General features: G+C 28.7%; 1 protein-coding gene across 1 annotated transcript in view; it reads left to right on the plus strand.

The window, feature by feature from the left end:
* LOC129980823 (uncharacterized) overlaps positions 1-26,340 on the plus strand; it is a 603,477-nt gene that overhangs the window by 570,695 nt on the left and 6,442 nt on the right. The gene's annotated exons all lie outside the window — the stretch shown is intronic.

The raw sequence follows: 26,340 nt of genomic DNA on the forward strand, positions 1-26,340 counted from the left end.
ACTAAACAGCAGTGTCACGCAGGTATATTTTTACATGCTCCAGAAAGTAAATCATTTGATGCTATTGAAATAAGTTGCAAATAGGATTGATAGTACCTCAAAGCCAAAACTTTATAACCTTTTATCGATTTGACAACTTTACAATACCATTTTATATTCATTCGCATCAAATACTAAAATTGTCAAAAAGTTCTAGAATCTTCAATTTACATTCGTTTAACTACATCAAACGCAATATATCGATCTTGGAAGATAAATTTGTTTAAAGTAATTTACCATTAAAATATATCTTTATTATACTTTTAAATTTACTTTAGATTCCAATTACTGTCGTTGTTCTGGACTTCATCTTTCCTTCCAGATATTTTATAACCGCATCAATAATTTTATGTTTTATGTTAAAAATGAAAGAAATTATCTTATGCCGGTCTTTCAATTTCTTTAAGAATAAAAAGAATAGAGTGTCGTGATTTATTGCTGGTTGTTAAACGTCGAAACTGCCCTTGAATTTAAACAATTGAATTTTTGTCGAATAATTAAGAGTGTATGAGAGTTTTTTAATACCTGAGAATTTTAAGGATCTTACGAGCAACTCTCACATGTTTTGGCACGAGGTAGTCCTGTGCTTTATCAACCGTTAAAATCTAAATTTATGAGGTAAAGTCTTTTCGTAGGACATATAAAGAAGTTTAGTAGGATTTTTTTTTTTTCCAAATAGAAATTAGTTTTTAAAAATATTTTATCACTTATTCTCGCTGCCAAGGTTGTTTTTAACTGAAAAATCACACGTATATTACTCCACATTTGTTTAAGATTATGATAGAAATTAATTTAATCATTTTAATAACTTTTTTTCGCAAATAATATGTCAGAAATATCTTAGTTTGGCTACATTAAAAATTATTAGAGAATCAAGTGTATAGAAAAAAATGTTCTGATGTCTGCTTTTAGATGAATTTTTATAAAAGAAAACATGGAATATTTTTAAGCTGAAAGATGTGTAGGATTTTATTTCTTGTTAGTGTTATCGATATCACATATATCTAATTATGCCATATTTCATGTATTAAATGCACGAAATTTATATTACGACACGTTGATTTGTAATGTCGTATTTTCATACGAACAAGTGCAATTAAGGAAATATATTGAAATATTTTTCAATTATTCAATAAATTCTCCAAATTTTTAATTTTATTAAATCTTCGTGTATTGATTTTAGAAAATATTATTCTTCGAATCATCTTTCTTGGTTATGTTTTTCAATAAATCTTCATTTGCTTCCTGTTATGGTTGCTACCTGTGGTTCATTACCGTTCATTGCCAAGTAAAACTATGTTACTCAACCTTCTTCCAATCCTTTAAGTTACTGAGCAGACCTTCAGGCAGCAGGTCATGGTTGAAGCATCAGTCCTCCTCCAACGCTCGCAAAAACATTTTTGTTCCAAATCTAGTTGAAGGTCTGCATTGCACGTTGGTACCTACGTCTGAAAAGACCCTGATGGTTCATTCGTATCACCACTTCCATTTCCTTGCGAGCTTGTGTCACCAACATCAAAATCGCCATCTAGCCTTAATTATTTATGTTAATCTGTTTACAAAAAAAGCATCTTTTAAAACCTTTTTTTAAAATCGAATTTAGGTCATACCTGAATCTAAAGGCATTCTGCTCTGAATTATTTACCCATCTACGAAATACCGTTGCCTTGCCGTTTAAGAATCTTCTTTTTTTTTTCCTTTCCTTTTTTTTTTATAATCGTATCACAGTAGCTATTATGTATGCTGAACTGAAAAGAGGGGGGAAGGAACAGTCTAGTTTCCAGGAGGGTTGTTAAAATAGGGTCACCACTGACGCACTTTCACACCGATCCGAAGAAATATTTCAACATTATATGCACCTCTCTCCCCCCATCGTGTTTGTAATAGGTTCACTTTCTTGGTGGTTTTTGTGTTTTCTTCTCCTCTTATCTAGTGGGGTAAAAAAAGAAAAGAAAGAACGGCGCTCTGCTTTCTATGGTTCCCACCCATCTTGAACCACCCTCGGTTCCGGGATGCTATCCCTCTCCCTTCTTAACCTAGTTTTCTTTATTAAACAGGGCGTTTTAAATCGAATGACTCGACAAGAGACTATCTTCTTTCAACTTTTTTTACTGAAAGGATTTTAGGATATCAACCTTCCGATTTTATCAAAGTTGACCTTATTTTGAGAATATCCCATATATTTAGTATGCAGATCGTATTATTATGCATTCCATTAAAAAAAATGACCTGATTTAGGTGAATTTTTATAAAATATAGAACACTTATAGTTTCGATAAACATTCCTTTTACATTCGCTCCCAATTTTTATCATTAAATCTAAGTGTATGATATCAGTTTAAAAATAAAGTAATTTCGAAATTTAAAAGAACCTAAATTCTTCAAAGAGTAATTTATTTTTAAAAAGTTCCATATATAAAAATTTAACATTTTATTAAAATTGCTTATTACTTTTAGAAACGTAAATTAGAAGGAAAATTCAAAAGAATTTTCGCGATGTCTTTATCAGCAGATTTAGATGATATATTGTCAAAAAATTAAGCTTGCTTTTTGTAATTTTCTTTCTTTTTACTCTAAAATGCAATCTGTCTTTAGTTAAAATTGAAAAGTGAGACAACTGATATATTTAGAATAAAATTCTTAATATTTACATCCGTTATTTTTGGATGTCCTTGTCATTAAATAGAAGACAAGTAAATATGTTCTTATTCATTTCAATAATTGGTTGCTTAGAAACATGAACTTATTCGATTCTTAAAATAATGCGTATTTTTATACGTCTATGAAAAGAAAACGTTGCATTTAAATATTTTGAATTTCTTAAATACAGAAATGATTGTTAAATATTTTATTTTTATTTGAAATGGGAATAACGAATTGCTTAACATAATAACGACTTCCAAAAAAAATTTCATTTATTAATGCAAAATTTATCGTATATGATATAACAAGTATTTTGATTTGGAATATAGTACTGGTGGATATTTTTTATATATTTAATCTTATAAAAGATCTCTATTATATTCACTTTTCTTAAAAATAAGTTTAAAAAAAATCGTTTTATATCTAGTGATTCCGTGAAAATTGTCATTGTATTTCGACAATGAATGATTTAGTTATATTATTTCAAAGATAAATTGCTTCTTAAAATATGAATTACTTCTTATCATGGAAGATGATTTATTTTTACACCAACGCATTGTTATTTTTTGTAACATATGACAGAGGTATGTCTTTGACCTTCAATAAAAATTCTAAAAATACATAGTTTACTTTCCATTTCCGCAATTGTTTGTATCAATAAGTACCGATTTAGCATGGACATAATGAACCTACATTTATTTTTATGTCGCATTGTTTAAGTTCACTTCACATATAAAAAAACAATCCTTTCAAAATCGTACGTACGTGATGACGTCAAAATGTAAATTGCAGTGTTTCCTAACTTATAACTTTCTTTCCTTTAAACTTCAGTACCTGATTGTAATTTATGGACCAAGTCTCAAATGCCACATTCGTGTGCTTACTTTTTTATTTTATTTTTTTAAACTTATTTTCAGTCATTTAACAAATGTTATTCGAGTTACATGTGACATTTCGGTGAAGTGAGTTTTGGGTTAAGCTAATAAATTTCTCTTTTTGTAAAGATGTTGCAATACTTTGGATTAGCATCAATCATTTTCGAGAAAGAGAATTTTAAATTAGAGGAAAGCTGTTCTTAAATCTTCCTCTAATCAGCTTATAGTTGTTCAGATTTTAACTAAAGTAAAATTCTATGAATCTTCGATACGGTATTTTTTAGGCTTCATTTTTATTTCTATATTTTAGTATTGCTAGAGAATTGAATATTTAGTAGAGATATTTATGCACTTTCATAAAGTATTTTGTATTAAACATTAAAACATTTCTAAAAACGACGAGAAATTAAAATATTATTAAATATATTGTTTTAAGAAATTTCGTATCATTGCTATACTATAGATTAAGATCAGATGCAATTTCGATTTGTAATTATATTGATACCAAATAATTTCAGTGATTGTATTGTAGCTTCAAAGTAATATTCAATTTTTTGTCAGTCTTATCGTTTTATTTCAACGCACTTTTTTCGAAAAAGAAAATACAGACCACAACTTATGTTCAATTCATAAAACATACGTTAATGTCTTCGAAGGCAATACCGAGTGTCGTTTTTTTTATTGTTAAGATCTTGAAATATGCAGAATAAAAGTTAAGAATATTAGCACTGATGCCAGAAACATCTCATTTTTTTCCAAAATGAATAGATTATTAGTTTATAAGTTTTAATTTTAATGAAATAATTAAAGTGTTAACTATATAAATAATTCTAGAATACTGAATTTTTGAGAGGCAGAAAATCTCTGATAGTGGTAGATATTCAAGAATCGAATAGAAAATCTTAAAAACGAAAATTTATCGTTCATCGACATGTTAGGCTTAGTTGACGTCACATCATCTCAAGCTGTGAACTTCGGAACAAGTTCTTGAAGCATAAGATAGAAGTGTAATGACATCACCATAAATGTCCGAAACCTTTCTCGGTTTCTCTGGTTTTACCTCTTGTGAATGAACATTCAAAAATTATTCAAAATGAGCAATTTTTATAGCCATTAACATATTGACCATTTTTATGGAACAGTCACCTAAATGAAATAAAATTAATAATTTAAAATATTTTTTTTATAATTGCATCTTTGTATTCCATTACAAATTATAAATTGGTATAGATATACAATTAAATTACATGATATCTACGAATGAAAAAATACATCGTTTCTGATGACGGAAAAAAATTATTTGAAAATATCAAGCTTTTGCAGATTAAATTAGGTAATTACATTTTTGCTTTGGATTGCTATAATATGAAGAAGAATACTTAAAAAATATATTTAAAATATTGTATTACCACTCTATTGTATTTTTCAGAGGAATCGTGGTGTAAATTGAGGTGGAAAGTTTTAATCGCGGAATACCACTTATAGAGATAATCACTTGATCTCAATAGACCAATAATTAGTGTTATAAATGGCAAGAAAAAGTTAAAGATGCAAACATAAATTCGAGGTAATATTTTGTAAGATAAATTTTCCTATTCGCTATGTTATTCATTGAGCTTTGTAAACTTTGAATGAACTAACAAGGTGAGGAACCAAATTTGGCGAAACGATATTGTCGAAATGTGTTTCCTAAGTAGGCTCAAGGTAAATGGAAAATTGTTTCGAAACGGATATTACTTTAAGGAACCCAGTTGGCGGCGCCAAAGATGTAATCATTCGTCTTGATTTCAAAGACCTTAAATCTAATTGAGACACTGAAGCTGTCGCAAAAATACATCTCGGTGACAGTGACATGATATGATACAGAAACGAAATAAAAAGAAAGAAAAAAAGAAGATTCCAAAGCCTTAACGTAATGGATATGTTTACGTATTCCATCGAGATTTGAGATCATGAATTAATTTGATTTAATTTTTTTTTAGTAATGATCATTTCACGCATAATCCGTCAATGCCGCTCACGGAAATGTTAAAATTAGAAAAGTGTGTAGGCTGTGTATAGGATGATCTTATCATATGCTATTTTTATCTGGCTAACTTTAATTAACTGAACTAGTGTTTACTAACAAAATTATACTATATGTCGATTTTTGATTTTATATTTCACGTGTAGGCTTAAAGTCTTCTTTTGAGATATTTAGTTAACGTTGTATTTATTATCTTCATTTCTTAATAATAATTATATAGAGTATTCTTCTGCCTTTAATCTACTTTATGTATTTAGTGGTCAATCGACATTTTTGCTGAGATACTATTCTTAAATCATTGTCTAGATATAACTAATTTTAATTTAATTTTGTTTAAACTTACCAAAGAATGTGAAAAAAAAATTTGTAGTTCGTTTAAATTGCTGTTGATTCTCTTACGACATTCTTTATCATATTTAAAAAACAGGTATGGTTAAATCTGATTTTATATACTGATATTTTAAGAGATCTCTTCACTTGATCGATGAATTTAAATTCCTCAACAATACAAAAATTGCTTTAGAGAGCGCTCTTTTAAAATTTATAGTAATATTTAATTTCGAACAAATATATTACTCATTGCTATTATCATTAATTCAAACTATTATAGATATTTTCTAATAATATATATTTTATCATTATATGCATTATAATCATCATTTTATATAATAAAATATCTTTTTGCTGTATTGTTATATTATTTAATAACAAATAATTCAAATGTAATACTTATTATGCAGAAATAAGCCCATAAAATCTCACATTCATAATTTTTTGTGCTTCTTAACTTAACCTTGAAAAATGAAATGTTTCTAAAATCTTCATGTCTGAAACCATCACAACCTGCATTATTTTACGTTTTAGGAACCCTTATTGAATCTCGGTTTTCTTTTCTAAAAAAAAAAAGTTATTTTGAATTTAAAAAATTTGTACGCAAGAGAACCTAAGAATTTCTTTCGAGACGCATGCGTTCCGTTTTTCTGCTTTTTCAAAGAAAAACGTAATTTTCGCTTGTAAGTTCCGCTCCTTTGATGTGGTATGTTTCTATTTATTATTCTTCAAATCAAAACCCTTTGAAAAAGCTGCTGCTAAAGTTAACTAGCTTCAAGTGCTCCAGCCAATCTACACATAATTAGTGCAATGGTTGGATCACATGTGACAGTCGGCTCTTTTATGTGATATAACACCTCACTTGTCTTTGTGACTCACTGTTAAGGCTACTGCCAAGAGACAGAAAAAATCTCGTCTCTCCTTTCTAAATTCTACGCTTGCAGTTGAAAACATATGAAATGAAATCATCCATTCAGGCGGAACATATAGATGCCAGCTGCCTTTCCTTGAAAGTTTTATTTTTAAAATATCGGTGGCAGACTGCAGGGTGACAGATGGGGCAAAGCAAGGCCATAAACCTAAAGAACTACACCAATTAGCATGTGCCCATTTAGAGCTTGAAAGAAAGCCCTTTTATGTGTTGCTAGAATTTTCTCTGTCACCGAATTTGAACTCAATAGAAAAATATTATTTTTCACTTCTTTTTTAAATCCTAGTTTATGTGGACTGCATATTGCTCCATCTCTGTCTGTCTGGCAAGGATTTTGAAACTCGTCTGCTGCTATAATGAAAATAAAGTTTGATTTTGAAAAATGTTTATAAGAGACGTCAATAAATATAAATAATTTCATATCGGATTAATGTCTACTTTGGAAACTACGAGCATATTGAACTTGGGAAACAAAACCCATAAAAATAAGAAAGATAAACTGAAGTCTATGAAGAGTTATATTAAATGGAAAAAAATGTTTAATAATTCGTAAATAGAATTGAATAAAACATTTTGATCAGTGTCTCTAGTAAAAAAATTTCAACTGCATCATATATATATATATATCATTTTATTACATTTCTATAAATAACTATTCTGTTATGAAATGACAAAAGCTTTTTTCCAGTGGAAGGGGATATTTTAAATTATAGCATTAAAAAAGTAAAACGTTAGCAAGAGTCTTGAATTTCAAAAACTGTTTATATAACAAAAATAAAATTATTTTATTACGAAATTCTTCAGAATGTCTCATCTCTAGTCTGTCCGAAATATTATTTCCAAATGTATGAGTAAATAAATACCATAGATTAATTTCAATACTATATTGTATATATTTCATATTTCATCTTTTTCCTGAAATATTCCAATAGCTCCTAGAAAGCTCTAAAATATATATATTGTAATAGGGAATTCCATGTCGTAACTATGATCGTAACTGAAATATCTAGAAAAGTAAGAAAAAAGTACTTAACGACATCTTTTACCACTATCTACTTACAATACACTGATTAAGTTCGGACGTGCCAGCATTACAGTTGCAAGCCGAGGCGGTATCCGCACCAGTTCAAAGAAAAGTATCATCCAAGACATGGAAACTGTCACGTACGCCCGCTTTCCCATCTCAAAGGGTTTCTTTGTATATCCTTACTTTTTCTTCGGAGCCTCAATTTCAGTGAAGATTTACTATTTGTGGAAGAATCGGAATCTTATCAGCAGATTGATTACGTACATGGTTGTTAGTATCAGCCGAAAAAGCTGAAATCGTTGTAGATGTAGAGCATCATACGGAACCCCGCCCAAAGAGCGCAACCTTTAGAGAAAGTTCACGCACTGGTACCACTCTGTCTGATAGCACCAGCTCATCTTTGCTGACTTGGTAACCGCCGCCGGTACTTGAGCGCGAAGTTATAAATAATGTCTACTGGGTCGGATCGTAGTTGATAGAAGTGGGAGATGTGGTGTCTAAAGCGTGCCCGCAGTGGCTTCTATTTTAAAATGGGGAAGCTCTGCTGCTTTTTGATTTATAGGGTTTCCTGCTACGTAATATTTTTACAAGAGCTTCTATTTTTCTAGAACAACATGATGTCTTTTGTTTTGATGTTATGTTGTGTTAAGATAGTAAGTTGAAAGGAAATTAACTTACTTATTTACGTATTGTCGGAGTGATTCCTTTGAGGTTTCATTTGTGCATTTTTAGATAAAATAATTTTATTTTAATAGGCGTTACTAAAAAAAGGAATTCTATTATTATTATGCTATTAATATTAATAATTATGCTTTTAAATTAAATATTTTTTGCAGTAATTTATTTTCTTCAATTGGTTGATTTCCAATCCATTAATTTTAAAAATTTTGGCACAAATGTGAAAATATTACGCTTGTAAGAAATATTTCGCATATTTAATAAAACTGTCTAAACACATGAATTTAAAAAAATCGTGCATATACTTTCATATAATTTTTTTATCCTGTAAATACTATGGAAGTTATAGTAAATATTTTTTTTATTTTAATTTAAAACTTATAAACCATCATTAAAAAACTGAGCAATAATTTTGAAATTTCACTTCCAATACAACAAATAATTTTTTTAATCAAAGATATATCTTCTAGTTTTGCATAAAAAATTGTTTTGAATATTTTTTTTAACTTTAGAAACAAATATATGTTTTGAATCATTTTTCTAAAGTGAAATAAAAATAACGAACTTGTAATTAACTGGGAAAAAAAGAGAATTATGTTTAAGAGAATAAGACATTTTGTCATGAAAATAAAGTTTTCATGCTCAAATTGAAGTAAATACATAGTGAAAGCAAATTTTCCTTTATGATGTTGAAATTACTGACGCAAGAAAATTCTAAATAAAAACACATTTCCTATGAATTTCTAACTGACGGTGGTAATTACAGCCAAAATAAGAAATTACGTCTAGATATGATCTCAGATCTGTAAATAAACCCTTCTGAAATGTTTTATTTTTTCTTATTTGTTATTTAATCTATCCTTCATGGCTCGCAACCATATGAGTTAAATTGTTCCTTCAAATTTTAGCTGTACTTAAAGGATATAATAAATTTCTTAATATTTTAAAGTTTCAAATAGTTGAAGCAGAAATTTAAAAACACTGTTGCAATAAAAGCTTTTTTTTTTTACAATATCTTATTACTTATTCGATCAACGACTTAATTGTTTGTTGATTTTCTTTATAAATAAGTTGTTACATATTCGTAAGCGTGAAGGTGATTATATAAAAAAAGAAAAAATTTTTTTTAAATATATGTCTGAACAACCCTGAATGAAAGGTCATAATATTCATTAAGGGTCATTCATCTGTTTACTAACAGAAAATTAAAAAAAAAAAGTTCCTGCACTTCTTGATCATTGTCAACTCTAACGTCTGCCTTCATTAACATCCCCACGCAAATCAGAAATGTAGGCGATTTTCACTTCCTTGTTTGAAATGAAAAGAAAAAAAATAATGAGCATGTTAAGTCATTAAATTTTTGATCGAACATGAAGAAGCTGCGAAACCATCCCCCACCCAGATTAAATTACTTAACCAACAATAAAAAGAACCGTTATCCTTGTCATTAAAAAAAAAATACTTCCGTTTTTGTCTACGTACAATTTTTTTTTTTTTTTTACTGTGTTGATAAATTTTTGATTTTTTTTTTTTTTTCCTCATTAATGAGTCGAATGTTTAGAAAAAAATCATATTCATTTTCAGACGATAACCAAGCAGTTAAAAAATAAATTACCAAAACCCACAAAATTTCTGAATTCTTTTCTTGGTGCTTAGTACCATTCATTTTTGATTTCCTGCAATTATGGTCTTGAATTAATTGACCAATTGTGAATTGTTAAAAAGTTGATTTTGGTTAATTATTTAATCTATTATTTATATGGCATTAGTTTTCAATTAGTGAAATTTTATATTCTTTTATATTTTTTTTCATATTAAACGAACTCAAAAAAAATTATGTATCGAAGTAAAAACTTTTGTACAAGGAATGATATACTATGGAAAAGCTGCATTTAATATATTATTTATAAAATGTTGTAATGCTTTCCTTTGGTTCTGTAATCTCACGGGGGGGGCACCTCGTAATTGAGGATGAGAAGCTTCCGGAATGATGGTTGGTTTTCGCCACCCTGGTGAATACAGAAATGGTGGAGGTCGTCAACCTCCTATTGATGGAGGGACATACCTCCCACGGGAAGGGTTGTGCCGTCGCTGATGACAGCCCTTAGGACTCAACCATAGTTCCCGCCAGTGTTGCTGTTACGGCGGTCTGGTATTCAGATTTTTCCGTGTGCCTCCCGGCGGGGCGGAGCAGCAGTTTGTGGTTTGTTTCTGAAATTAATTAGCGTAAACAAGTGTCTTATTAGATACCAAGTCTTTGTAAGCCAACTAAATATTAGTAAAGAAAGATATCCAGATGTTTGATCTCTTTACGGTGAAGATGAAATGGCATGAGGACACATAAACATTTATTTTGTCATTGTTAATTATTTCCATTAATTTTGAAAACAAAGTCACAGTTGTCTCCTTTGGTTAAAAAAAAAAAGTGGGCAATCTTTGAAGCGTTATGTATGAATCTTTTTATAAGAAATGCATAGAATTCGGCATTTTTAAGGATGATTGAATGAAATAGGAAGATTTATAAGATTACAAGCAAAAAGTGTATATATAGAAATACATTTTAGAAAATAAACTAAAAGCATACAAAAAAGTTTGCTATGGCTTAATTTAAAGCACCACTTCTAGATGTTTGTTAAAATGTGTTGGAACTTTGGAAAAAGACTTGATGGAAACAAAATAATGATGACAGGATTATCTCTCTTTGAAGACTGCGCTATGATCTTATTTTCTTTTTCTGGTACCATCATAAGTACATGTGCCCATTTATACCATTATTTAATCTCCTTCCTTTACTGGAAAACATTCCATGGTGGACCGGTGACTACCGAAATATCTTCTTCAATTACTCAGCCCGCCCAACCTCTGACCTCTGTCCAAATTTACGGAGTGCATTCTGGGTCTTGAAAATGAATTCTGGCAGCAAGCCAATGGGCAGGCCGGATTGAGATTGAAGATGACTGACTGAGTATGAAACTAAATCATCTCTGATCGCCTGATGCGAACGAAAAAATGAAGTCCAATAAAATAATAAATAAAAAGAGACTTGCGTTCCTTTTTGATATGAGTAAGATAAGAGCTTCATTCTCAGTTCGCAAGGTCTCTTAGAAAACAAATCTCTAGCATTTTTCAGCTCGTTACAGCCAGTGCTCACATTATAAACAACTCATCATTTCGCGGTTCGTACAACTACTTTTAACGGTGCTGGCAGATTTGGTGCATCATTGGATTATTTCGCCTGGATATTTTCTGGCGTACGGATGGTTGTAAAAGTTAGATGAGCCCTAACTTTGTGCTTAAGTTAATTTCGTGGATTTTCGACTTGAATAGGATACTCTATTTATCTAACAATAGGATTTTTATGATGGTGGTTCAATCCGTTTCGCATTTGGTTTCAAGGATGCAAGTAAGTGTTAGATTAAATGAGTTTTGTATGTTAAAAAATTATTTAATTTTTCAACTATTTCAAAAAATTTTATGATTGAAATGGTGTAACATTTCAACTTTCCCCAAAACATTTACAAATGAAGGGTTTTGTGGTTACTTGTGTGCTTTTAAAAGTCAACACAATTTAGATCGGCAGTCTCATTTTTTTTTCTTCTATTTTGTAACCCTTAGACAAGTAGGCATTATTTTTTAATAATGTGTTAATATAATCATTTTGGATTATTTAAAATAATTAATAAATTTTAATTTAATTTAAAAAATAAACTCGAGAATCACTCTTCTCAGTTTCCATTATAAAATGATGTGTCAAAAGCATGAAATAATGATAGTTCAGCATGGAGTTGCGTTAAAATATTACATTTCAATATGTGTGCCATCGAACTGTTATCTATTTATGTGAAGGTGATGAAGTGAAGTGTAATGGATAAGTTGAAGTCTTTGCCCAGCGTTGACCATCATCCACCCACCCCACCCCTCTTGTATAGAAAAACTTTTCCTTGCCTTTATCCACTTCACTCATTGGTTGAAATTCAAAAATTGAGGTCATTTTAGATCAGAATTCCAAAGGCATTTATCTTTCAAGAATTTATTAGTAAATAATATCTTTTGTTGTTTTATTCTTTTAAGATATATGTTTTATTCTATAAGCTACTCAGTGGAATATTTTTATAAAAAAAAATGTAAACAAATGGGTTTTTTCTTTTCAAATCATTGACTTATATGAAATTATGATGAATAATGATGAAAAGTTTTATGTACACTATTAACTATTTATGTAATTATTTTGCAAATCTTGCCTATATTTTAGAACATCTTACGTGTAATATGATTTGACATTAGCTATTTTCATTCAACGTACAATTCTAAGCGTTTGATTACTCTGTCTAGATTTTTGATTCTTCTTTTTTTCTTTTTTTTTATTTCCTTGTGGAAAATTTTCATTTTGGCTTCTGTACTGACATCTTGTCAAAAATTCAAAAACGGGTGAATGTACTTATTTAGTCCATTCAAATTTATCTTCAGTAAGATTTAATTATTGAATTGTCTGGAATTTCTGATGTAATTTTAATCTTTTCAATAAACTGACAGTTATTTCTGTCATCAAATAGCTTTAACAACGTTTTTTTTTATTTTGTCTGCATTAAATCTTCTGAAAAAAATTAAATAAAAAAGATATATAAACAATTTTTAAAAGACCATTACACTTAAGCACTGAACTGGTTTTTAGAATTAATCACTCGTCTTTTTAATTGTATAGAAATAATTTTGATTGGAGAATGAAACAGTTAATCATAAAATGTACTTTCGAACTGTGAATCTTTTAATTTAATTTATGCCTCGAATTTGTCTTCAAGAATATTTATAATGTCTCCCATCACAATAAATTTCATTGATGCAATAAAAAATACCACACTTCAAAGTGCAAATCTCGAATCCATCATTTTAATGAATGCTAAATTACACTACGCCATCTATTAACTTCTTGCACGAGGACACTAAATTCCAGCGAGATCCTTTCTGAAGCAGGCATAGCTGGAACTGGAAGAAAATCAAAACTTTTTTAGTGGCTGATTTTGGTATGATGCCAGTTTCCGCTCTCTTTGCATGAGAGACTGTAGCTAGGAAACAGCACCTGTCTAGATTGAAGATTGTTTATGTGGTACAGGGAAATGTTGACTCTGACTTGGCATTTCCATGAACTGGCGCATTCAAATTTCTCACCATATTCGGCGAAATAAAGAGTCGAGAAAGTTCGAGGAGCACTGTTACAAAAACTACATAATATATTATCCTTTGTATTTTCTTCATAATCACAAGTTATGTTTTGTTTTTCCTTATCAGATTTTGGTTTGTTAATTTTTTATCCTTAATTGTTTTTAAGCACTAATTTTTTTAAAGATATGTGCTTTATTTATACCTATATAAATGTAATAAAAGGAAGAATTTTTTTGAATGAATATGAAAATTTTTAAACATAAACTGCTTGATTACTTGTAAAGGAAATAAACAGAAAGTAGGAACGAAATATAAATATATTAATTATTGCATATTATTGCATAGAAAAGATATTCAGAATTCTTTTCCTAATTTTATTTTATTCTTTTCTCAGAAATTTAAATAAAAAAATTGTAGTTGAAAATGCAGATTAAAACTGATCGTCGCAGTAAGAAATTTGTATTATTTAATATTGAAATATCATAGAAAAGTTATATTATTTACATTTTGCTATAGATACTGATAGAATGCTTCTTTACACAGTTACTTCAAAATTTATTATTATTCAATTCAGGTGCATTAATTAGAAAATGATTTATTTTTTACAAGGAACAGAAATTTCAGTAATTTACTTGAAACAATGTAAGATATTTTTATCATGCTCTTTTTATATATAATTTACTTTTTTTATATATAAGCTATAGATATTTCTAATTGTCTTTGATAAATAAATTTGTATCTGATAATTTATCTATAAAATTTTCTTTGACTAAGTTTTATTAATAGATACCTTTGAAACAAATGCTCCGACTCAAGAAAAAAAAATCATTTATTGTTAATCATGCTTTTAATATTTTTTATTAATATTATTTTATTCTCATGAGCTAGTCTAATTCATATTATTTCAGAATTATGACGCTGTATAGAATGTTTTGTTTCATTAAGTACTTATTGTCAAACAGATGGTTTATACAGGGAGGGGGGATGCTTCTTTTATTAAAATATGCTTATTCTTCAAATACTTGTACCAAAAAATGTATTCCTTTCTTCTTTTTCTTATCAAATTACGAATTTATATTTATCATATACCACTCTTCAACTGATTAAGTCAAAACTCTTTTTAAAGTTTCTGTGGATTTACAGAAAGCCTTAGCAACAGACCTTTTCTAACTGTAGAAAGGGGGAGAAAAAAAATCGCGTTCCTTTTGCGCCTAGGAAACACACTAGAATTGAACTAGCCTTTTGTTCGCCGATGATTTTTTTCCTTCACCAGTAGCAACAAAAGCAAACTGGAAACTTGGGAAGCTGAAAAAACATTAGTGTTTATTCACTCTCGATTTATTTATGTTCGAACTGATTTGCCTCTTTTCCTGGCTGAATTTTTCCCATGACACAAAAGGGTACGGAATGCTGAATAGTTTTCGGTAGTGTAGTCTGGGATCTGCAAACTTTTTAAATTTTTGCTTGGCTTTTTTTTTTAATTTTTCTTTTTTGTTTACCGAGTCATGTCTGCATAGTTGGAAAAATTCCGTTTTCTTGCATAATCAGGGCGTCTCGCATTCTTGAATCAGTGATTCTTAGTTGGAAATTTGTCTAAAAATCACTGATTCAGTGTGATGCAAACAGTATATATTATTACTGTTTTTTTAAAATTCTTTTACTGTTTCATAAATTTTTTAACATTTTAAGTTTATATCTTTACCTGCAATTTATCAAAGGAACAAGATGACCTGTTTTGTATGCTCTATTCTTCTCCTATTTTATTGTAACTTTTGAAATTACATTAAAACGGTTGTATTTCATTTACGCTTATAAGAGAAATTGATAAAAAATGTGCTATAGAAATATTCAATTGATATAGAAATACTTAATATTGGCATTTAATTTATACGAGTTACAGAAGTATTTAGCATTGACAGTTCTGCTGTGACATTTACTTTTCCCTCTATTATTCGGTTTTTCCCTATCTCCTCACTGTCGTGTAAGAGGGTCTCGTGTACATTAAATCCGTCGAGGACAAATGCCCTCTTACTGGTGTTGTACGGAAATCTGGAGAGGGAGTGCCAGCGTAGGGGGCGTCCACGTTATCTGACCGCGGCTCAAATGTATGAGATACGCCCCAAAATAACCCCATTGTTGCTTTAAAACGGAATTTTAATATAACTAAAACTAAAAAGAGCCATCAATATCCAAATACAATATATGTTGAGGGACAAAATTTTTCTGAATGTTTTATAAAATCTTGTTATTTATTTTCATGTTTCATAATATTAACTAATTAATGAAATCCGATATTGTTTGGTCCAATTGGATCTTTTTCGTCGTTTCATTTAAAGGTTATTCAATGCGTAGCATCATAGTAATTGAGACCTTCAACCACCTTGAGACTTCTTTTTCATTCAGTAATTATTTTGAAAATACGTGCTATTGAAGTAGTAGGAAAATTCCTAAATATAAACATCATGTTGCGGAAAGACCTTCAAAAGAAAACCATATCGTTTGTTGACGCTGAGATTGCGAAGAATTCAACCTTATTTACCCTTTATCAGATTCTCAGATTCCTTTACTTATTTATTTCCTTATTCAGTAGAAGATGAGCCGCGGTATCTTTGATAACCATTACACAACTCAAAAGAAAAAAATGAAAACTCTTATAAACAGATGAAATAAGATTCATGCCGGCCTCTTGACCAGGCTCAAATCAAACAACTTTGAGTTCAACCCATTCCCTCTGCCTTTTTATTTTTCATTCTGTGAAGTAAAACGTATGTTTACTGAAATAAAAAGGGCGCGTCTGTTTGTTTCTTCTTATAGAATGTTATATGTTTTAATAAATATGCTTACATACCTTATAATGTTAATGCTAATATTTTTTTTATTTCAGTAAACAACCCCCCCCCCACCCTTTTTTATAGTTTTTTTTTCCTTTCTTTTTGTAATTTATGTTTTTATCGATATTTAGCTAAAACTCTGTGAAGATTTGAAAGGAAAAAAACTTTGAACTGTTGCATTAAAGTAAAATGTACTTACAAATGCATTAATTTCAAAGTTTAACACATATATAAGTTTTGAAAATGACATACAAACTTGGCAAATTTCATGAATTATATCCGTAAACAATGGGTCGTATAGACAAATTCTAAGATTTACATGGTATTAACTTTGAAACATAGCATTCTATGGTATACTTTATAAGAAATTGTGTATTGAACTCTAGATTGAAAACTATTATTTAAAAATAAAATTCAATTAATATTTTTAAATCGATAATTTTTTATACTGGGCGATAATGAAAACTTCTTTTAAATTTTTAAGTTTAAGTTTTTAATTCAATACTTGTCTTATTATTTTAATAGTTGATGTGCTTAAATAAAAGTTTATATTCTTTTACGAAAGAAAAAAAAATGGTTCGTATGTTCTAACATAACATCACTGTTACAAATAGTAATGAAAAATTATAATAACTAATAAAAAATATATTTAGATAACATCATTTATTAATTATAATCAAAATGATAATCAAATAAATTCATTAATTGTTCATACTTACAATCCTAATAAAATACATTCGTTAATGAGACCCTATTAAAACTATAATCAAATAAATTCACGTATGAATATTTTTAAGTTATTGAGTTTATTATAAGTAAATAAAAAAAAATTAAATTTTAGCAGAATAAATTAATTTTATCAGCCACGTCAAATTATTTTTCTTAAGCTAAAAACCTTTTGTTTAAAAGCTCTAAATTAAACAAAATAATACAGACAAAAGAGTTTAAGACAGTTATAGCAAAAATTATAATTATTTTAAGCTTTATAGATTAAATTTTAAAAAACAAAGTCAAATTTTTTTATATCATCAGTTGAGAATTTTGTATAAAAAAATTTAAAACTGCATGAAAAGTACTTATAAAAAAAACTCATATTATCCGGTTTTATTTTTTGAGTCTAAAAATTTATTTTTAAGTTTTCATGAGCTTCACATTGCTTATACAACAAAAATCAATCATACCATAACCATTAACGCAATTTACTGTATCGCATAATTATGATCAAAACCCAATTACGGAAGAATGGAATGTGGCTGAATTGACCGAATTTTTCTTCTTGCTGAGTTTATTGGATCGATAATCTTGATAGTGAAACCCTTTTGCTTGTTCGGATAATGGCAAATGGAATTTTGTTATGCACGGCTTCAACAAATGCGCTATTTTGATGAAAGATCACGAACATCGATGAAGTGCTGAATCGATCGTCAAAAATCGATAAAATGGGAGGCGTTCGTTGAAGAAGTCTTAAATCCATAACGAACAAGGGAAAAAACGGGTTTTCCTGGTTTTCTGGAAAAAGACTTTCGCTTATAGATTTATTACTTATGGTTTTATGAGAAAAGAAGCATAAAAAAATGTTCATTTTGATTACCATTATTTCTATAGCAACTAAAAATGTTTCACTAAATCCTATAAGCACCCAATTTTTTTATTTAAATTTCAAGGTTTGAAAATAGCTTTCTTGTTGAATTAAGATAGCATTTATATGTAAAATCAAGCCCCTTAATTTTTTAACAATATTTTATACCTGAAAATAAAAATATAATTATAATTATGAAGTGGCTTTCGCCTAAGGAAATTTTTTAATAAATCTTTTCTGTTCTATTACTTTCAGTTAGAAAATATTCTCAGCTAACATTTGTGAACGAAATATTTTTCCCACCAGGACAAGTATTCTAAGCCGAAAAAAAAATGAAATGTCATAAACGGAAAAAATTTAGTTTAGTGTAGTTATTTAAAAAAACATTTGATGAATTTCATATTTATTTTTGTTTATTAATTTTAAAGAATCTGATTGAAGCACGCATTAGTATTTTTGAAATCCTATTCAAAAATGCTAAGAACCCATCTTTAATACATTGTTGTTCATCTGTTACTATCTTGTTTTTAATTCCTTTGAGACAAAGTAACTATAATATGATAGATCTACATTTTAAATGTATCTTTGAATCAGAAATTGAAATATAAACAAATATGGGTAAATTTGTTACACCGATTTCTCTCTAAAAACCTTGTCAAAAGTAATCTTACCTGAAAATTCGCTTAAAAGATATGTAGCATTATCTCGTCAAATTTTTACCTGTGGTAACATTACCGGACAATACCGATCACCAGGTTGAAATGTTTACCTGCATTCATTATCTTATTTTATCTTATATCCGGTATCAATATTTTGAAAGGAAATAGCTGTCTCTTTGTTCGGTGCGATGAGCTCTGAATTGATATGTATCGCTGATAACAAGCTTTTTAAATTTAAATCAGTTTTATTGTATACATTTTGATGCAGTGTTTCTGATTTCTAAAAGTTCAAAACACATAATGAATAATGAATTACGTCTGACAATAATGTTCTTATCGAAATTAATTTTGATATTTTCTTTTATTTTGATAACCATCAGAAAAACGAATCTTTTTTTTTCAAGTTCTATTGTACTTTCTAGAACATTTGGCTAACATTAAAAATAACTTATTGCTTGTGGTTATGATATCTGAATATATTTTTTTATATTCGTTCGAAAATCCAATACAGTACACTCCCGAGTATTCGGCCTAATATGGTGGAAGGACAGACCAGAGTTCTTTGAACTCCTTTCTTTGTCCACCAATACCAAAAGACAAAATATTTATGCCAAATCTCACTGTTACAATACGTATTTTCTCACTTCTTATTGAGTATTAAGTACTAATTCATCTCAATCCACACAGAATATGAACGCTGCCAGGTGAACCATAGAATCAGCAAAGAAGTAACGTGTCAATAAAAGGCATTGTACTGGTAGTTTATATATGACTATATACTGCACTGCAGGTTTCAGGAATTCATTAGAGGAAAAAAGTAGGTTAAAGGATATAAACTGTCCATATTAGCATGAATTCTGTATACTTCACTGTGGTATACTTAAAAAAACATTAAGCATACTCCAAGAACAATTTACGAATTCTGTACGTACTGTACAGTTATAATCAGGAACAGATTCAACATTTGAGGCCCGTAACACACAGACGAAACAGTGAGCAACGAGCAGAACGCTGCTCTTTTCCAGTCACAACTTATATTTGTGCAATAGACGCCTGCTTCTAATGCCTTGGCAATGTCATCAATTACAATAAAAAAACTAGTCAGATAGTAGGGAAGCGAGTATACTTTAGTTTTTAAAAAATTTGTATTGTACTTTCTAGAACATTTAATTAACCTTAAGAATAACTTATTGCTTGTGGTTTTGAAGTTTGAATAATTCTTTCCCCTATTTGTTTGAAAATCACATATTGTTTCCATAATTTTCTCGGTGTACTAATGTCACTTTCTAAATTTATCTAAAGTTGCTAAATTTAATTTTAAAAACTCCTCTCTTGAAAGGAAACTTTTGTCTCTCAAGTTCACTGACCTTCCGTTAGAAAGGAAAATTTAGTGCTTCCTGCTTCACCTAAAACCCTTGTCGACCTTTGCTAAACATAAATTTCGTTCGTTTTGCTGTTTCTGACGTTAACGTGCAAGTTGGTCTTGGAAAACACACGCCATTTCTCATTGCGTAAAAGAATTCTTTCCTCATATCTTTTCAAGGTAAAATCGCCCTAAAATGAAAGAAGCTTAAAATTTTATGCTCAATATATCTTGCAAGAGGAACACTATAGTATATTGAATGCTTGATTGGAGGAGAATAGCTAATTTTATTGCAGAAAATTTATTTTACTAGTACTATTTCCATAAATTCGGGCTACAATGAAAAGAAATGCCGTATCTAACCCTTCTTTTAATAATAATTTTATGCTTCATATGTTATGAAAATGTAATATTCCCCTTCTTGGTTATCAGTTACGTTGTCGCAAATGAATATACATATGTATTTGTATTTCCTACCATCCTTTCAACGTAAACCTTGCATGTAATGATAAAAAAAAAGTTGATTAAATATGCAGATCCGTGCTTTTTTTGTTGTCAAACAGTATAAGCTATAGTGAGAGAAAAATAAAACATTTGCGTGCCCATCCGTTCAAGGTGAACTTACACCATAATGAAAATAGTACAAATTTAATATGCAAGTCTGATGCTTTATTACTTCTGTGTCATTACCGACCAAACAATATGAAGCATGGAACACCTACTTGGTAAATTAAACAGTGTTGTAGCACGGAAGGCTTGGCTTCTATGACTTCGTTGCTTCTTCTTTTGTCATTAACGAACACACTAAAGTGGCCGAGTATCCTCGTTAATTTTTCTTCTTTTTGTTTTATCTTCTTTCTGAGACACTTTTGCGACACCGTTTCTTGGGAGTATTAGAAATTTGATGGCAGTGTCTGCCCTTTTAATGCTTCCTGTATCTTGTCTACTGTCACGCGTAGCTTGTACTAGAGTAAATAGCTTTCGCCTTTAACGAGACTCTTTACCCTTATATGGCACACTAGATAGATTTAATTGTTGGGCCATCAATTCCTTTTGAGTCAAAGACCTCGTTGTGCGGGGATTTCCTACGAACTTGACTGTAAATCACCTTACGTCATGAAATAAGTATCCAGTGAAGTGTCGAATCACACTTGCGAGCTAAAAAAAAAGAAAGAAGAAGAAGAATAGCCTTGTTAAATCTAGAATTCCGTATATGTGGATATATTCAGCCATTCTTAAGAATTGACACATTCATCAAGGACTTTTTTAATAATTATTGTGACTGACAGTGTACAGATTATGCAACTATTTCTTATGCAAAAACTGCATGAAACTCCTTGTCTGAAATAAAAAAAAATTAATATTGATCGACAATGGTAGACTAGTTTTCTTTTAATTTCATTTTAATCTTTTAATCAGCTTCAAAGAACAATTACCTCTAAGCTGTCGTTCCAAGTATAGCTTGTTACTTTTTATTTATACATATTTATTATATTGTATTTGATTATTTCGTTAAACTAAAGAATATAAGACAGGATGAGTACAATTGATGGACCCGATTTTAAAAAAATCATATTTTCAAACCTACTGCACATATTACAATAAGTGATACATGAATTTAAAGAGAAATATACCAAGGATTTTTTTCAGTTACAAATGTCTGATGTGTGACCCTCTTGTTACACAGCATACGTCCAATCTGTAATCCAATTCATTCCAAACATTTTGTTGCATTTTGTTTTGTCTGTTATCTTTGACATAACCCCACAAAAAAGAAATCATTGAGACAAGACATTGTTTATGTACCACCAATGCCGAAAACACTGCCAGAATTTAAAGAACGCATTTGTGCAGCATTCAGAACCACTGACAGAGTGATATTACAAAATGTTTGGAACGGACTGGATTACAGATTGGACGTATGCCGTGTAACAAGAGGGTCACACATCGAACAATTGTAACTGAAAAAAACATATTTCTTTTTAAATTCATGTATCACTTATTGTAATATGTGCAGTAGTTTTGAAAATATATTTTTTAAAATCGGGTCATAATTTGTACTCACCCTGTACTACATCCTTACAATTGTGTGTCTCCAAAAAAATTCACAGTGAGGCTTCAGAAATTGAATCTTCTAGTACAAATAAATCTTATAATCTCTTATTAAGTTTCTCTCAAAGATTAGATGACAGTAACCTCTATAATATAACTTTTTGTGGATTTTATTAAACATTTAGATGAGTCACAGCTGTATTTAAACGTTTTCGAAAATTTGACTGCACCTTCTTATTGGCCTAATTATACGGGATCAATTATGAGGCTAAATGCTTGTTAATTTGAGTAAGTAAATTTTTAATGGATTATTCACTGAGAGCGATGGCCTAATTAGCAAGTGAAGTTAGCAGAGCAAATTTTTTAATGAGTATGACAATTAATAAATAAAATATACGCTTGACTTTTCACGACATAATAACAAAATAAATTGCTGTAGCATAATAAGGATATTGGCCATTAATGAAACTTAAGTTTCGGATATAAAAGTAACAGATTAATTAAAATTTTATTTTATATTTTTTTTTAGTTTTCACAAAACTTTTATTTCTATTTGGTGGATTGGCCTTTAAGACCATGTATTTCTTAAATAACTAATTTAAATATCATATCCTGTATTTTTCCTTACAGCGACATGTGATATTGTCCATCATCAAATATTAAAATCATTTTAGATACCATTTAGCTATGCATATTATGGTAGAAGTAGTATTCTATGAACTCCTCATTTTTATGTTACTCATAATTGAATCAAAAATTTACTAAGCTAAATAGGAATAAATTCATTATAAATATTTTTTATTATCAAATTACAAAGGTATCTGGGAATGCGTTTGGAGGTGAAAAAAAGGGAATTGCATTTATTTTTTATAAATTTGAAAAAAAATTTCTACATATCTTATTTTGGCAGTGGCGTTACTTTTAGCAGTAACAGTAAAATTACTTTTCTCTATTTTGCAAAGTTATCTTGAAAATATAGTTCAGTACTTTTGAAAAAGGAAATTTGTTAGAAAAATACATCACTAAAAAAATCTTTTTTTTTCAAAAATGATTAAAGATATTTACTTTCTCACTAGTTATACTCCCTATTCGTATATATCGTGACTAACAGCTTGCGAAATAATTTAAATTTGGTACCAGAAAATGAAGATCTGCTGAGGAAAATATTGCTCTTATAAATACCAACTTCCCAAGAGTGTTATGAAACTCTTTACTCAAGTTACGTAAAAACAACCCTCGCCCCCGAATAGGGCAAACAAACACACTTAATCGACAAATTCTCATCAGGGTGAGCTTAACCGTACGAAAAGAAATAAATAACTTATGAGGTCCTTCCGGCAGTATTGTGGGAAGACGTGTTATTGTTTGTGTGGAGTGAGGTCCTTTTATAGAAAAAATCGATACGGAAGAAAAACATCCAATTCTGTAGCCTTGAGCACTGTTATTGGAAATCAAGCATTTTTCTGTGTCAGTAAAATTATTTATACAAGTGACATTAGCTTTGATCTGATTGTTATCTAGTGTACCTGGTTGATCCTTATTAATGCTATGGTTTTTCACAAGCTTTATTTGGAATCAATTCTATAAATAAATGAGTATTAATTACAGTGGCTAGTTTGTTCCGGTTTATAAAATATTTCCGTATTTTTGTGATTAAATTGGAAAATTAGAGATTGTATTAAAATGCTTAATAGAAACTGTACATATTACTTTATTCTTAATTTTTTATGGCAAGTTTATGTACTTATGATTAAATATATTTCATCCTTATTCTTTTTAATTTTCTTTTCAAAAGAAGTTATAAAAATTAATAATTATGTTTTAAATTTGCTTTTAAAGGCATTTTTAAAAAATAAATAAAAATGTTAATATTTTAAGACTGACTTTAACTTTCTAAATTTAGCTACTTCCCTTTTAATTTAAAAGAAAAACAATGTAAACTTTAAACTGTTTTTTTTCTCGTATCTTCATCAAATTTATGTTAATTATAGAATTTTTCATTCATTTTATTAAATAATTTTAAAAATGTATCTTTTCCCCATTATTTGTTTTCTTATTAATTATTTTTCCCGGAGAAATTAAATGGCTTATCTGTGATTATTTATTCTGAAAAAAGTTTTTACAATGAATGAATATAATACCATTTTTAAGGGATTATTAGTATATAATTAAAAAATTTAGCTTCATCGTTTTGCTTTTTTTTTTCTAAAAAAGAATTAGATATTAAATCTTTCTGTAACACCTTTTCCTGAGAAGTTTATAATCCCATCTAAATAACGATAGTATTTTTACCGTCATAATTATCGAAAGAATTTCTTAATAAAAACAGCTCATTATTGAAGAATGTTTCCCTTTAATCTCAAATCTATTTTTTTTCTATGTCAAAAAATGAATCTCCTTATCAGTTTGAATATAACAAGCTGGTGTTATTATATTTCACAGATTAGCATTATCTATTTATCAGATGAACAAATAACTTTGACATTCTTAGAACAATGTGTACTATTGAAAAATTGTAAACAAAGTTATTAATAGTTATAAATGTTACTTTTCATAAACATATAAAGAAAAGGCAGTTTGATGCTTCTAAATCAATGGTAAATCATAAAAAAATAACGGCTATTAATATGTCTTTTTTTTATATTAACTCATTATACCGTGTTAAAATTTTAATTCTTTTTAGTATGTTAGCGCCTTTAAAGGAAAAATGTAATAATCTTTGAAAAATCAATGAAATAGCATTATATTGTGATGTAAAAAAACATACTTAACATACTTAACATACTACTTAACATACTTAGCATAAACATACTTAACATAAACATACTTAAAAAACATACTTAAAACATAAGTAAAAAAGAACATTTAATATGAGAAAACGTAAAAATATTGAACCTTCAGGAGCTTCAAAATCTATAGATAGAATGTGTTTGAAAAATAATGTACGTTTGTTACCTTTATCCGAGCGATTGAATAATTGTTATAATAATTACGCAATAGCCATAGAGTTCATGTCATTATCACACTTTTACTGTAAATAAACAATAACACAAATCATTTCTGCGCGCATATGCCTTTTTCTCTCAATTAATACACATGAAAGAATAAAATTAAGCATGTGTTCCTAGCCATTGAAAAAGAAGATGTATTCATTTGACTATTCTTTTTTTTTCTATTTATAATTCGTTTAAATTTCTTTGTCGTGTTTAAAAAATAAAATAATAAATTCAAAGTATAGTGGAAATTTAATATTTTCGAATATAACTTGATTGATATCTCAACTTATTTTTTAAAATGAATGTAATATCTTTTTTTACTTAATCGGTGTTAATCTTAGTTTAAAACTTAATGCTATTTTAGTTTCATTTAGTGAATAAATTCAGTCTAGTGCATTTTAAATTGTTTGACTAAGTGTTTGCCGATGTTATTAAAAACTTATAAAAGATATCAAAAGTAACTTATTACATTTTGTAATGTATTCGTTACTACTTAATAAGTTACTGTATTTACAAAAAAAAAAAAAAAAAAAAACATTATTGTCTGTACAATCGTAATGGAATTCCAGTTTTAAATTTTATTTCATTCGGATTTTGTTTTATATTTTGAATTTTTTGATTAATTTTGTTTACATTTATTATTCTTTATTTGGTGAATATGTTTCCATGTTTTTTCTAAAGCGTATGCATTATTTTATATGCCATGATTTATATCAATTTATACATTTCCTATTGATTTTACAATAAATACTGATAATTACAAATAACCAAAACATAATATTTTATTGGTCTCCATTCTGTCATAAATTTTACGTTATAAAATTATTTTATACTAATAATATTCATTGCACTCATCATCATCAACCATAAAAAAGAACTAAATTACTTTAAATACTTTAATTCTGTATAACAAATCATTATTAGATAAATAATAGAAGCTTCTTTAAAGTAATATATATCCATAACAAAATGAGCTGATAACCCTAATTAACAACGAAAAGAAATGAAGTGTTCACAGCTTACTAAAGAAACTATTAAACAGCCTTTTTTGTATAAGCAGATAGCTTCCTTCTTATTAAAATTATTACCTAGCCCAAATGAGATATTTTTAATATATCTAGTGATTAAGAATGACAGCGAATTATTTTGTG

Source organism: Argiope bruennichi, chromosome 8 (assembly GCF_947563725.1).
Source record: "Argiope bruennichi chromosome 8, qqArgBrue1.1, whole genome shotgun sequence".
Taxonomy (NCBI): domain Eukaryota; kingdom Metazoa; phylum Arthropoda; class Arachnida; order Araneae; family Araneidae; genus Argiope; species Argiope bruennichi.